The sequence below is a fragment of the Apodemus sylvaticus genome, chromosome 12, assembly GCF_947179515.1.
Source record: "Apodemus sylvaticus chromosome 12, mApoSyl1.1, whole genome shotgun sequence".
NCBI classification, from domain to species: Eukaryota; Metazoa; Chordata; class Mammalia; order Rodentia; family Muridae; genus Apodemus; species Apodemus sylvaticus.
The window spans coordinates 84,068,319-84,082,435 of record NC_067483.1 but is presented as its reverse complement, the minus strand read 5'-3'; positions in this window follow the sequence as shown (position 1 = coordinate 84,082,435).

Below are 14,117 nucleotides of genomic sequence, written 5' to 3'. Positions count from 1 at the left end.
CACCTCAGGAAGAAGGATTACCAAAGTATGGAGACTTTGGTCCTTCTTAGAAGGGGGAACAAAATACCCATGGGAGGAGATACAGAGACAAAGTGTGGGGCAGAGATTGAAGGAAAGGCCATCCAGAGACTGCCTCACCTGGGGATCCATCATATACTGGTATACTGTCACCAAACCCAGACACTAATGTGGATGCCAACAGCACTTGTTGACTGGAGTCTGATATGGCTGTCTCCTGAGAGGCTCTGCCAGTACCTGACAAATATAGAGGTGGGTGCTCTCACCAACCATTGGACTGAGCACAAGGTTCCCAATGGAAGAGCTAGACAAAGAACCTGAAGGAGCTTTCAACCCCATAGGAGGAACTACAACAGGAACCAACCAGTAGCCACAGAGCTCCCAGGGACTAAACTACCAACCAAAGTGTACACATGGAGGGACCCATGGCTCCAGCTGCATATTTAGCAGAGGATGTCCTTGTTGGGCATCAAAGGGAGGAGAGGCCCTTGTCCCTGATAAGGCTCGATGCCCTAGTATAGGAGAATACCAGGACAGGGTAGTGGGAATGGGTGGATTGGTGAGCATGAGGAGGGAAGGAATGGGATAGGGTGTTTTCGGAGGGGAAACCAGGAAAGGGGATAACATTTAAAATGTAAAAAAAAGAAAATATCTAATAAAACAAGAAAAAAGTAAAACAGTATCACAAAAGTTGTTACATTGGGAGAATGGGCTGTTTCTCCAAAAGAGAACAGTTTGGTTTTTCTAGAAAAGTCTGGACAGAGGCCCTGCATTGTGAGAGCAAGGTTGGTTTCTGCACTTCATGCCTCTGCCAAGTCTTGTATTCCAACTCTGTATCTGCCTATTACATACTAAATTTTTCTCCCTCCAAATGTGAGTCCACTAGGAGTGGCCTCTAGCTCTGTAATCAGACTTCAGGCTAAGCGGCTTCCTAGAGGGGAGGCAGAAAGTGTACACGAGGAGGCGTGCTACACCACTACAGAGCTTGATGAGTTTGCTAGTTCCTTCAAAGTGAGCCTGGGGATTATGTGTGGGAATGGATCTTGAGGATGAGGAAGGAATAAAAAATGATCTGCCAAATTTATCAATATGGGCCCACTTAGTGGAAATTCTAAATTTAATACAGAAGCTCCCACAGTTGGAAAAGGTGTTGGAAGTTTTATTGATTGGTTGTTTGAAGCACATTTCATAGATGGCCCACTGAGAAGGAGCTAGAGGATACCTGATATCCCTTGGCTGGATGGAGAAGAAGAAGAAGAAGAAGAAGAAGAAGAAGAAGAAGAAGAAGAAGAAGAAGAAGAAGAAGAAGAAGAGGAGGAGGAGGAGGAGGAAGAGGAAGGAGGAGGAGGAGGAGGAGGAGGAGGAGGAGGAGGAGGAGGAGGAGGAGGAGGAGATTTTAAGGCTCAGGGGTACATGTTAGTTCTTTAGCCTGTGGAAAGCTCCATGTATAATCTTTAGTATTATTATCAAAAACAAAGCCATAACTCTCTCTCTCTCTCTCTCTCTCTCTCTCTCTCTCTCTCTCTGTGTGTGTGTGTGTGTGTATGTATGTATGTATGTCTGTGTATCTTCTAGGACAGGGCCAACCCCACTGGAGTTCATGCAAGGGGAAGCAAAAATTAAACCACTGCTCTGTCAAAATATTTCTTAAGATCCAGTCCAAGAAAAAGCATGCCCAGAACAATCCAATCAATAAATCGGCAAGTGAATTGAACAGACACCTCAGAAGAAAAGGCTGTGTGTGAAGGTGCACACCAGTAGCCTTGGTACTCAGAAGTTGGAAGCATGAGGGTCAGCAATTTAAGGCCATTATGCTATGTAAAGAATTCAAGGCCAGCCCGGTCTATCCCATTGAACAACATAAGAAAGAATGAAAAGTAAAAATGGACAAAAAGGATATGAAATCATGTCTGCTGTCTTTAGACACCATGGAGATGCAAATCAAAACTACAGTGAAAATTCTACCTCAGGTCACTCAGGATGATTGCCATCAGGAAAATAAATCATCTCTAATGACAGACAACAAAGTGTGTCGAGGAAGAGGCACTCCTCTTATACACTGCTGGTGGGTAAATGGATTAGTGCAATAGATATGGAAATTATAATGAGGGTGTCTCAAAACAGTGAAAATGAAATTACCACAGAATCCAGCTATCCCATTCCTGGTACATACATATCTGAAACAATCTCCCTCAGCAATACCTGCATACCTGTACTACCCATGGGAAAATATTTGGAAAAAATGATGACTTAATAATTATCATAAAGAAGTATATGGTGTTCAAACAAACAAAAATATTAGGCGGCAATCATTTAAATGCTGATTTCGTGTTTGATTGAATAAATGACTATTAAATTTAAAGTGCAATAATAATTAGGTTCTGGTTCTTTCTCTTTCTTGACATTGCATGCAGAAATATTTACAAATGAAACCATTTAATATATGAGGTTCTGCTTCAAAATCATGTAAAACAGAAGAACTTGGAATGCATTGCTCCAGTACCCAACAAGGAACATTGCATGATACCTAGTCAAGGTAGACTTTCATTTTTCAAGGACACAGTCATGTTTCAAAGCTTCTTTTCTTTTTTTTTCATGGTATAATGAAATTTATTTCCACTTGTAAATGGCACAAATGGAGAAATGCAAAGGTGTTCAAGTACAATAAAGTCATTTTTATAGGTGAAAATAAATCATATTATTCCAGTGTCCAAAACAGTGTTATCTATGTTTAAAATGCTAGACATTTACAGAAGCACAAAATTACTAAGTTCTGCCTTATGATCTGAAAAAGTTTTCAATTTTTGAAAAGGATGTATAGAAAAATTAGTAGTAGTAGCAGGATGGGATCTCCAGACAGTTTCTTTAGTGTTATGTTTACTTGATGTCTGGGCAGCCAAAAAATCCTAATGACTATGTACAAAGCTCCACTTACTAGCAAGGCCTTGACTTCAGGCTGTGTTTCACCTGTGGGTGTGACTTAAAATGCAGGACTCTTCATCTCTAGATATGGAAATGTGCAGAAGAGCAGAAGCTCTTTAAAAAATATAAACATGCTTTCAGCTAACATTGTTTATACAGTGCAAACACTTTCTGATGTCAAAATTTAGGGTTAGAACTAAGTTTAAAAGAAAAGTTATGTGCAAAGGGCAGGGGATCTAATTAGGAATAAAATGTCTCAACATATGAGGCTTTGCATTTTTAAAATTCAAAGCTTCTTTTCTAATGGTGAAGATCTGAGTGTGGATTTTGATATTAGGAATGTGCGTAGGGAATTACCTCCGTATGACTTCGAGCCCAGAGTTAGAGTGAGACGGTTGACCCATGAGGATGCCAAGGAAGCAAAGGCTGAACACCTGCCAGCACTAGCTCAGCGCTTCCCCTGTCACTACCAGCACTTGCTTGTTGGCACACTGACACAGCAAAAGAGTTGATGCATCTTACTCAAACGCACACCTCATTTCCCTGGTGCCACAGCATCATGAGGCAGCTGTCTAAAGATCTTGTTTAATAAGTTCTGACAAGGAGTTGCAGGGTTTCTCTGCAACTTGGTGAGCTCCAGGGACTCGAGGCTTCAATGGAGCAAAGAATATGGGTCTGGAGTCTGACTCACGGATTAACCTATGGTGCATCACTGTGTAGTGGGTGGCGTTTGAATAAGATACTTTGGTCCTTTCTTCCTTCTTTTTTTTCTTTTTCTGTTTCCTCATCTATTAAATTAGACTAATAGCAGCAACGATACCTTCCCAATAAAGCAGTTGTGACTATTAAATCAGATACTGTAATGTCCTTGGGGACTGCTTAATAAGTATCATTATCGTTATTACAATCAACTCATCATTCTGGCTGTTTGCTTGCAAGCATGTGTGGCTCCCTTTCAAATGCAAGTCCTTGCTTTGTAACAAAGAAAGGGAAATGTATTGGAAATAAGTGGAAATCTATAGTTCCCAGGCAGTCACAACATACTTTCCCTTGAGAAGTTAAGCACCTTAAAAATTGCATAATATTATGAACTTTTCAGAACATGGGATGGTTTCTTCAGTTTTAGGACCTACAAAGTATGATTTAACATTCTATTAGATTGAGGGATGAAAGTTCATTTGTATTAAATGTATTAAACCAAGGGAAATTCTACTTGAGTTGAAACCCACAAGAATATTATTTTCTTGGTCACAAATTAGAAAAATAGGATTTCTAAGAATATCAAAGCAAACTTGTTGCCTGATGCACATGGGAAATGTCTGGGATGATTTGCTTCTGAGCATTCACTTAAGGTTGGGTATATGAATTTTCTTATTGGAAAATTCATTGGAATCAAAGAATCTATTTAGAATATTTTATAACTGTGTTAGAAAATGTGTCTCCCCCTTTAAAAGAAAACAACTGTTTTTGTTCAAATGAGAAGGGCAAATGATACTACCTCAATTTAGTTTATTTAAACAGACCTGGGGTTTAAAATTTAAATAGTAAGTCATTATCAGTGGAGTATTAGAGACAATTCCTAATGAAGATTAATCTTGCTTTAAAAGTTTGTAATATTCCTAGTAAAAGCAAGTATTGAGTGAACCTTTGTATTAAAAAATATTTTATTTATGTGTCTCTCTGTGTACATGTCTCATGTGTGGGTGCTCTTGGAGACCAGAAGGCAGCAGTAGACCCTTGGAGCTGGAGTTAGAGGTGACTCTGACTTGAGTGTTGGGAGGTAAGGTCAGGTCCTCTGAAAGACCACCAAGCATAGCTAACTGCTGAGCCATCTCTCAAGCCCCAACATTTAGAATTATATTAATATGCATGGTAACTTAAATACACCCACTCAGAAAAAAACTGTGTGTGTGTGTGTGTGTGTGTGTGTGTGTGTGTGTGTGAGAGAGAGAGAGAGAGAGAGAGAGAGAGAGAGTCTTCAATGAAGAGTTCAGACTCCAAAATATTCCTTTCAAAGAACAGCTTGTTTTCACGGACTTTGAATTTTCTTTCACAAGTCCTTTAAGAACTCAAACAATCACAATTATCTGGGTAATTTAGGGAGGCTAAACAGGAAGATTGACTATATTTTAAAAGTCTATAAACATCCAAGCCACGATGTTATCACTATAACTTCTTTAACCTTGAAAAAAATCTACCATAGTATTCAGGAAAAGCAAACAGTGTACTTGTATCCTGACTTTTATCCTGTGAATAGCTGTGGAGAAGAAATGTAGTCTGGGCTGAAGGTTCTGTAGATTAGTTTGTATTGCAACTATTATTTCACTTCAATCCAAGTTTTATTTTTGTCATTTGTAAGAGTTTACTGTGAAAGTGGTAGAGAGAAATCCATTTATTTGTAGGTTAACTAAAACAAAACAAAAAACAAAATAAAGCAAAACAAAACAAAATGTTGATCTGAAGTAGCATATTCAAGAATTGAGGGGTATAGAATCTAGAAATGTTAGCATAGCCCATGGTAAACATTAGACATTATTCTTAGATGTCAATAAAGAATTGTCAGTGGCTAAAGGGTTGTTTGTTTGTTTGTTTGTTTTGAAAAGGTGGATTTAGCTGGTAGGATATTTGGAAATGGAGATTAATTCTGTCAGTCTTTCTTCTCTCTCCCCCGAGAGTCAAACCTCTTCTGCTCTGACAGCCAGGCATGAAAGAGTTCTCCGCTCTCTTTCTCTGGAGCACCATGACTTTAATCCATCAGATTGTTTTATAACCTTAGGTCTCTGAGGGCCTGAAAAAGAAGTTTGCTCTGTGGCATCTACTGCTTCCTCTGGCTGCCAGTATGAAGTAGCATTGGACATGAGTTTTAGTTCCCTAACACCAAAAGGAACCATATCTTGTCCCATGACCCAGATCCCTTTGACACTCTTCAGGGTGGCTCCCCTAACCTCTGCTGAGACACACAAAGACCTTGGGCAGTTAAACTAGACATTGCCTAGGTATGTGAATCACCCTGAGAAATGGGCATTTTAAAACAGATGCTTCTTAAAGTTTCCTTAAAAAATATGAGGAAACTTCTTTTGGCCAGAAACCAGGTTGATGGACACGTCCCTGAATGTGTCTCAAATCTGGAGTGCCAAGTAATAAGAAATAGACACAGCCAAGGAAAAGATGGTCCTGCCCAGACTGAGCTATCTCTAGAAGGACAGCATGCTTTTCTTTTCTTCTCATCCGCCCCCCCCCCCCCTTCATTTCTTTGGGAAAAGTGAAACTTCCCATCAGAAAGCTTTCCTGTGCATTGACACAAGTGTCCACAGGTTTGGCCTCCACAAGTTTACTGAGTGTGAATAGTGACTAGACAGGGTTTATTTTCTCACTAAGCAAGTCATCCTATGTTGTAAAGAAAGGTGAAGGAGTGTGCATGCCCACAGCCTCTTGATGAATGACATAGGGACTGTCTCTAAGGAAACTTTCTAATCAGTTTTAATCCTTAAGATTACTGGTGGTCCCTCTTGGTGTTAAATGCCAGGGAGTTTATTACACTGTTTTATTTGCTCTGTTAGAATGGCATTCTGTAATCTTAGCTGTGTATATTATCTTTATCCTTTTGACTCCCTTATTCTCCTGAGTAGAACATTTAGATTAGAAATAAATGAACTTAAGTGGTAAACGTGCCACCATGCCGAAATCCTCCATTTCGGGCCTGAAGAGGAACGCTGTGTAGACCCATAATTTAATGTTATGAGAGGGGTTATACAGAGAAGAAGCAAGCGTTCAAAGTGACTTATGCCTGGCGGTGTGTAATTGTCAGAACTTGTCTCAAGGTAAGTTGAGAACTGATGATGATCCTGGCCTATGTCAGTGATGTAATTGTTCCTAGAGATTGGGAAGAACTGATACTCATTCAAATAGGTTAAGAAGATGATGAAAATATTTAGGGCCAACCTAGAGTTGGAAAGAAAAGACTGAGCCTCTCTCTCATAAAGAACACAGTGGGGTGTGATGATCAATGAATTACAGCTACGTTTGTATCTTCCAAGATCTCCTAGAAACCCATTCCCTTCTGGTCCACTGAAAATCAAAAAATTGAAGAGGTCAATGGCATGTGAAAGACCAGCGTTTTGGGTGTTTACTTCTAAGAGCACTAAAGTCATTGACTTAAGACTAAGGTGTTTTGTGTGTTTGTTTGTTTTTATCTGTTTTGTTTGTTCAGTCACATGATTATAAGAGGCTTGTATATAACAATAGCAATGTTGCAAGGACATGGAAAGAGTGTTAGAGTTCTATGGTAGAAGCAGTTAGAAAATTACACTATACTTCATATGCACATCAAGGACTGAGAAATAAGCTAAGGCCCAAATAAAAGTTAGAGAAAATCCTTTCTGTTTTGCAGTAAGGCATCTCCTCACTGTGAGTATTCACTGGCCTGGATAGCAAGTGTCAAGTTGTGATGCAATATGCATCCACCCATGGGATCTACCCATGGGATCCACCAATATGCATCCACCAATGGGAAGGTCTCAAAACTGCTATATCCTAGCGTTTTATCACCACAAGGTACTGTTGTGATATCTTTAAGGAGCTGGAATATCTTAGTGTTACTGCTGCTGGCATGATGGTGTGTAACCTGTCAGCCACTAGGTAAGGAGCAACGAGAGCTAAAGCCTGGAACAGGATGAGAAACTCATCGGGGTTACATATAAAGCGTGGCTAAGTCCTGGGCTAGAGCTATTAGTTTCAAGCCAGTGGTCCAGGCCTGTTGGTCGCTCTTCCCTGAGCTGATAATGGGTCCACAGATGCTGAACAACATTGAAAAACACATCCAAGAAAGGCTGTTCAAGCTATAACTATCATTTACACTGTTTGCTATATCCAGATACACAGGGCTTTTATTTTCCTGGTTGGCTCATACATAGCTCCAGCACGTGATTAGCGTGGGCTGAGGATTAATGCCCTTTGTAACGAGACCAGTCAGACACATGAGGCCAAAAGATAATTTCTTTTTAAAGTGTGCTATCAATCTGAGTGTGCTGTGTGGCTGGCTTCCCAGATGGAGCATAAGCCTCAGGAAAAGCTCTCCACCCGGCTCCCCACCTCCTCACATGGGCTTTAGCAACTGAGTGTTGACCAAAGAACACCCAGAAACCAAAGAATCCCAAGGCCTCCTCTCAGATTGTGAGACTTGATGTGCAGAAACATGTAAGGGCTGGACCAAGGGTGGGACCAGTTACACCTGCTACTTCATGCCTGCACCTGAGGCCCATCCCATGTAGAGTTAGTTCTTGTCATCACTTGATGAAATCATGGTTATCAGGGATAATTGATGAGCATACACATTTAAGGAATCAATTTTAAATATTGATAAGCTTACTAGTAAATCTCCAACCAAAATTTTCTATCACATAACGTGTCTTCAGAGTTTCCCTGAGACCTTTAAATAGAACAATTGTTGAGAAAAAGGAGTCATAGGGAAAGACCTTTTTTTTTTAAATTGGAGAATAAGTCTTTATTTTTGCAACAATGTCAAAAGTAGTAGTTCTCAAGTCAATCTAATACCTAAAAACATTTGGAGAGATTTTTTAAAAGCAGATTCTTTGTAATTCTTATTCCCAATTCATGGTTTGGGGTGGGCCCCGGGAATCTAGGTTTTAGTAAACTTCATCCTAAGATATTCTGTTGCACAGTTTTAGGACCTACTATCCTAAAGGTGTTTGAAAACAGAGAGTTGATGTTAGAGTTAAACTTAAATCTATGTAGTCTTCATATACATTTGACATCCTAGCAGACACGAGGCAGTGGACATGCACTGTTTTGTTAACAGATGTAGCTACAGACTGTGATAAGTGCAGTTGGAGAGAGTGTGTATGAGATTCTATGAGGGAAAGCCATTGAGATGTAGCTACAGACTGTCATAAATGTCATAGGGAAATGCTAATGGAACATTCGCAATGCTATGTGATGTGGGAAAGCTAATGGGAACATTCTATTTAGAACAAAAATGCAGGAAAGAGAGCTTGAAAAGTTGACAATAAACTGAGACCTGATGGGTGAGTTTTCACTGGCCAGAAGAAAGAAGGTGGGAAAATCTTCCACTGAAGGTAGTGGCCATTTGTGCAAACCATAAAGTCATAGTCTTACATCTAAGATCCAGAAGGTAGTCAACATGGTTGGGGATGCAGTGTGCAGTTGAGCATGGGGTAGGGGGCAGGAGAAGGGGCAGGGGATGGAGCATGAGGATGAAGGACAAGAGACTTCACTTCCTGAATTAGAAATCCATTAACATGTCAAACTGAAGACTGGAACTCAAGTGAGTTACAGCCCTGATGGAAGCAACTGAAATGGAGACAACTCTTGAGTTTGTCCTATGGCCATGGAAACTTTGGGATCACCTATGAGCAATTCCAGGAGCTAAAAAAGCACTTTGAGAAAAGACTGTTGTCCTAAGGAGGAAACTCTGGAAGCCTTGGCTGACAAACTCAAACTGACCAAGAGCACAGTAGGCTTTGGTTCTCCGAGATGAAGCTCAAGCGGTTGTCTAAGGCCCACAAGAATTGGGAAATGTACAGTTACCACTCGACACTAAGAGGGACCACTAGGCAGAACCCTGAAGAGTCCTCCCAAAATTACCCTGGACTCTCTGAAGCTTCAGAAGCCTTGAAGACTCTCACACTCTCTTCTGGGCACCAAAATAGAGATGGCATGTCACAGGATTTCTGACTCCCTAGATTAGACTCTTTTGCTAATATTTTTTCAACTTCCTTATTGGGGCAGGGGGTTGTTGTGGTTTACGTCTATCGCTGGTACATTATTAATAAATCTTGCATTCATAGGAATAAAAAAGAAATCCATTAACATTATGGGTTCCTCCTTAGAAGGAAGGTGCCTTCTGGTCTACCTATCCTCTCTCAATCTCTCCCCTGCCTAGCTCATGCCTGCTTTGAGCTCAGATTGGACAGCCCTTTAAGCAGTCCTCAGAGCTAGTCAACACATCCTTAGGTAGCTAATCCTGCATGCCTTCAGTCTTCTCTTTTCTTTCCATGTAGGCATCTCTCATAGAAGAGAGGATTCTTAACTGAAAACAGTACATTTGTAACCATAGAAAACCAAGCTTTGGTTTTGGTCACACCTTATTCCTACCTTTGGTAATTTCCCAACCTAACAGAATTTAATCAGGAGCTCATTTCTTTTTCTTAAAACATGCTATCTATGTCGTCACTCCCATCCTTGACCACTAAGCTACCAGGGCAGGATACAGCTTGTACCATACTCAGTACACCAGTCCAACCACAGACACTAGGTAGACATCTCCTGGGTTTTCTTCTTGCTTTTACCACTTGCTTAGTTCAGCTGCACCATCTGCACAGAGCATAGGCAAGTGAGTGCCGGAACTAACTAGTGTAAATCTGAAACAAGCACACAAAGCCACGTGATGCCGACTTTGTCTGAGCTGAGTTTTTTTTTTTTTTTTTTTCCATGCCAGTGTTTTCTGGCTTATCGAAGCCACTGAATGGTGTGTGGTGTTTAGAGTCCTGCTTTTGGTTTAAAAAGAAACAGATCAATTAAGGTAGCAATCTGATACCTGGTTTAGAGCTCAGCAGAGACACCGAAGCTTAATTGGACATTGTTGTCTATGCCACTGTGCCTTACACGTGTCTTTAGTGTATCTAGGAGGAGTGATGGATTTAGTTAGGGATTTGCTTTGGTTCTCTCAGTCCAACAGAGTTTCTGATTTACTTCAGTCACCCCCTGCACTTAACCCATTTTAAGGTAAAGTTGTATCCTCTTTTATATATAAAGAATTACAGCCTCTCTCCCTTCACTTTATTCCCTCCAAACACTGTCATATACATCTTCCCACTCTCCTTCAGATTCATGACCTCTGTTTTTACGAATTGTTATCGCATGCATGTGGTTTCTGGGCTCACCATTTGACACTAGACAAACAATTGGTGTGCTTTTCTTTGGGAAAAGCCACCTCTCCTGCTCCCAGCTTTTCTCGGTTGTGTAGGGTTGGGGCCTGTGGGATTTTCCCTGTCCAGTTTGGCATGTCATTGGAGTCATCCTTGCTTAGCTCACCTTGGAGTAGTCATGTTGCTGAGACTGAGTGTATCTTCTGAAGTTACCTGAGTCACAATCTCACAGCAAGTTTGCTGATCCTTTGCCTCTTCCACCATTCTCTGCTCCTTCTTCCACTATATTTCTTGAGCCTTAGGTATGGGAGCATTTTGTAGATGCATCCACTGGGGCTGAGCTCCATAACTCTGCATTTCAATTGGCTGTGGATATTCTGTAGTGATTGCCATTTGTTGCAAAAAGAAGTGTATTTCATGAAAGGTGAAGATAACATTCATCTCTGTGGTTAGCTTTGGGGTATAGGAACAAATGTTTATAGGTTGTTGTGAAGAATTGTGCTGGTTTAGTACATTGGAGGTTGTAGATTCTCCTTCAATAACAATGACATTGCTAGCATTGAGCAATTAGCAAGGTTTCCAATACCAGGCATGATTTCTGACTTGTTGAACAGGTCTGAGGTCCAACGAGAGAGTTGTTGGTGGCCACCGTCAAGGTATGCCACTACTACAACTGTGTGGCTCTGCTTTTCATCTTACCAGAGATGTAGGAGCTCTACTGAGCAGATGAAACACAGAACACTAGACTGTTTACCCTACACTCACCATCAGGTGCTTGGCTTGTGGCAAGTACTGATAGACTGCTCAGAGGGTGGGAAAATGCTGCCTAAGATGGGGAGCTCAGCCTGGGTGAGAAACGATGCAGGCTGAGACCAAAGCTGGCGTTCCTCACCCCAGGTGGTGGGACACTGGACCTTGCTAGGAAACTTGGTAGGTTGAGTGGGTTCAGAGTCCCTGGCACCGAGGCACTCACCTGAGACGGTCATCTCCCCACCAGATTCCTGGCCTGGAACAAATGCCACACTTCCCACATAAGGAAATGTGGGCTGTGGTCATATAGTCAAAACTAGAGTTCTCCATGCTAATGAGCTATGTAGAGTCCCTGAGGTTTAGCCGGTAAGCTTCCCTTCTTGGAAAAGGTATTTAATCCCTGGTCCACTCTGAGGAGTTGGTAACATCCATTTTCCACGATATACAATCAATAATCGATATGGATAAACATGAACTGACTCTTTCATGGAGAACCGCCGTGGTGAGCATGGGGAAGGCCTTCCCCTACAGAGTCGCAGCCTAAGTCTCCTGTAGAAGGCCTCTTTGTACTTTCAGACAACTGCCGCTAAGCTAAGGTCTTTCAATGATGAGCTAAGCCGGATCTCCCCATTCTCCTGGCCCCATGTTCGTAGTCATCCTCAGCCCATGGCTCCCAATGATCGGGGTCTCACCGAAGGCTAGTGGACCCCTGGTCCATCTTCATTCGTGACTCCTCATGGCTGGTATCGCTACAAGTCAGGGATGGGTTGCTTTTTTTAAACCCTAAAAGTAGAGCAGGAAGAGAAACACAGGGACTTGGTGGCACCATATCAGCAGGGCCGAGGTGGGGGAAGAAGGCATGGAGCCCCTTTATATTTGGATGTGCATGAATGGACTTAGTATGCCTGCTCATGTACCGGACACTGTCTGCAGAAGTCTGTGGGGGTTCTTGGCCCGGCTAGAGTGGCCAAGAAGTTGTGTTCTCTGAAGAAGGGAGGACAGTAGGATCGAGGTTGCTGCTGTGGTCCTGGAGCTACATGGAAAGCCTGTGGTGTGAGCAGGGAGGGTGGGGAGTGGTGATCGGAGTTTTTGTTAATGGTCCCTTGGACTGTCTGGATTTAGACAGGGGTCAGTGCAGTAGCTCTGACCAAAAACAAAAGTGCGAAGAAGACAGAGTGTCTGTCTTCAGAGTGGGAAGGCCTGGGACTTTTGGGCTAGTGCCAGCGGTTTCTCACCGTGGTGACCTCACTTCTCACATAAGAATGTGACCTCTGGTCACAAAGCACAGAACACATAGTTCTCCGTGCCAATGAGGTATCAAGATGGGCCTTGCAGTTTGGGCCAATGAGCTTCCCTTCCAGGACATTCCTTCCTGCAAAAAGGTATTTAATCTCTGGTCCGCCAGGAGGAAGTCGTATGCACCCATTTTCCACGATGAACAGTGAATAAACAGTATAGACAAGCCAGGACTGTCTCTTTCTCTCTCTCTGCAAGGGTGGAGAAGGCTTACATTCTTGAACCACATCACCTAGGTCTCCCCCAGAAGGGCCCTCTGTGCTCTGGATGCCGCTCAAGTAAGCTGGAGGGTCTCCCCCTCCCCCTCCTGGGCCTGGGTTTGTCCTCGCAGACCCATAGGTCCATTCCCAACTCTATAAGATTTCCAGCTGTGACTGGACACCCGGAAGTTAGGGAACCCCAGCTTCGGCCTCAGCCTGCATTTTCTCACGCAGGCTCTGTATCCCGTCTTAGACTGTGTTTTCTCACCCCCTGAGCAGTGTACTTCCCACAAGCCCAGCACCTGATGGTGATGGCAGGCATAGGGTAAATGTAGTCTATGGTTCTGAGTTTCATTTGCCCAGTGGAATGGATAACCACACACCTGTACAGCTATCCTGCCATGTTAGTTATGGGTGCGGCTCATAGGCACCATGAGGATAGGACTGTTAATGGCCTTCTTCATTAGAAACGTGCACAGTGTTTTTTCATTCTGTGAAAGCTAGTCCTCACCGAGGGGCCATTAAGGTTGTTAGAGCTCAGGAGTCTCTGGGCTCCTTTTTTGCAGTACACAGTGTTCAGCAATTGGGACTTACCTCCTACCTCTGGGGGGAACCAAGGACAACAGCAGTCTGTCTGTTATATAGCCATATATCTTGGGAAGCTCTTGGATAGCCTTGACCAACAGCTCAAAAAGAACATCTTATGCCTGGTGTGAGGTTTCTTGTCAGGTTGTCTTTGGTTCTTGAGGGTACACTGTCAACTCAGATGAGAAAAGTTCACTAAAACTCTGTATATTTATGCACAGATTATGTATATAATAAGTTTTGTTTTGTACATAGGTAATAATATAATTTCTCCTGACAAAGAATGTGTCTATCATTTTTAGCATTGTAGTTAAACACTGATTGAAGAAATTGGGATTGTGACTCTTCTTAGGCCTTATTTTTAATGGTTTTTAATTTTTAAGATTTATTTTTTATTGTTTTAAATTATGTGCATGTGTCTTCCTGAGGCTAGTCTTGT